This window comes from Propithecus coquereli, unplaced genomic scaffold (genome assembly GCF_000956105.1).
Source record: "Propithecus coquereli isolate 6110/MARCELLA unplaced genomic scaffold, Pcoq_1.0 Scaffold38, whole genome shotgun sequence".
Classification (NCBI taxonomy): Eukaryota; Metazoa; Chordata; class Mammalia; order Primates; family Indriidae; genus Propithecus; species Propithecus coquereli.
The window spans coordinates 753,943-755,908 of NW_012149507.1; positions in this window are offsets into that span (position 1 = coordinate 753,943).

Below are 1,966 nucleotides of genomic sequence, written 5' to 3' on the forward strand. Positions count from 1 at the left end.
CTGGTGGATTGTTCATTATAAGCATCTTTGCAATAGTCATCTATTTGGTTTGAGTTCTGAAGCGCTTTGTGGACAAAATGGAAGAAAGTTACTACTATTATCCAGTATTTTGACTTTCAGCCTTTTCCTCTTTAAAAGAAAAAAAAAAACCCAACAAATACCTTGCTTTATCATAGTATTACTGAAAACATTTCAAATGAATAAAGAATTAATTTATTTAAAATCTTTTAAGAAACATGCTTAGTGTGTTCTTGACAGAATTCATATTAAAAGCACAACACTCCTACTTTTATGCCTTTTATTTCATCACATCTGCTTAACTAAAGTCCACAGAGATCTTGCCACATCATGTATAATATAAAAATTCTGTAGTAAAAATGCTTATTGAAAATGATGAGTAGAAGACATATATGATTAATAGCAGATAAATATGTATAGTTTTTCTTTTTGTTTTTTTGTTTTTTTTGCTTTAATCCTGGTCTTTTGAAAGCTGTGGTTTTAGTGCTGCCTCATGAACAGTTTTGTTGATTTGATATTAGGAGTTATGTGAGGGGCAGCAAGCCATTATACTTTCCATCATAGTTTTTCAAGTATGTGTTTAATAGAGACAAAATATGTGGAAAGCTCATGAAACAGAATGTGCCCTTTTAAAAAAACACTGTGCTAACGTGCATTTATTTGTGGTAAGTTATAATTTACATATGTTTAGTTCAGTTTATTGAAAAACTATAATTTTGTTCATTTAGTTTAGAAGGTCACAGGAGGTATATTTGGCTCTTAAAATAAGAATTTATATAAACTGCGTATGATATTTAACTATTCTTTTGGAAGATACGAAGAACAATTTAGGAGAAAATGGAAACTAAGAAGGAAAATATTTTTGAGTTTAAAGCTCCTGAAAGAAGTCCGTTTTCAGTGTCTTTCAGCTTTGAGACTACCTCCTTCGCTTTAAGTTCTCAGCACACAGGAAAGGCCGTGAACAAATGGAGAAATCATGTAGCCATGGTCTAGCTTCCCTGTGTATTTCCCTGCAGAAGCGAGGCCACTGCCTGTATCCTGTCCTCAAGGACATCTGTGGTTGCAAGGTTTTCTGGCCTCTGCCTTGGGAAGGGCAGGACTCATAATGTGGGTGATGATCTATTAATAGATGTTAAGGAGCTACAAATGACAAATGGTCACAATAGAGTTCACATTAATTTCATCAACCACTTTTTTCTTTCCAGATCAGAAGATATTAATAGAGCATGTGATATGGAAGTCTGGTGTGTACATTTTTTTCCTTTATGGTTGGTACCTTATTGTGTATTCTTTAAGTAATAGTTACCTAAAGGCATGAAAATATTTGCTGGTTTGGCTTTTTTCTAAAAGCTTTGCTGTTTTACCTTTTACATTCAGATCTACAATACATGTGGACTTCCTTTTGGTGTACAGGTCAGGTAGAGATCAAGATTCTTTTTACACCATATAGACATCCACTGTCCGCAGCACTATTCGTTAAAGACCATCTTTTTCCTTTGTATTCCCTATTGCATTTCCTTATTTAAAATTGTGCCATCTTTGTCATAAATTGTGTGTCTGTTTCTGAACTGTCTAATCTGTTCCAGTGGTGCCTGTTTATTTTTATGTTGGCGTTATGCTGTTATAATTATTGCAGCTGTGTAAAATCTTGATATCTGGTAGTGTAAGCCATCTAGATTTGTTCTTCTTATTCTTGGCCTTTTGTATTTCCATATAAATGTTAGTATCAGTTTATCAATTTCTTTAAAAATACATTTATTAGTATTTTTATTAGATTGTATTGAATCCATTGATTGTTCAGGGAGAATTGTTATCTTTGTAATATCAAATCTTCCAGCCCATGCATATGGTGTATTTTTTCATTTACTTGGGTGTTTGAAAAATTTTCTCAATAATGTTCAGTAGTTCTCATCACAGAGGGCTCGTTCATCTTTTGTTAGATTTAGTA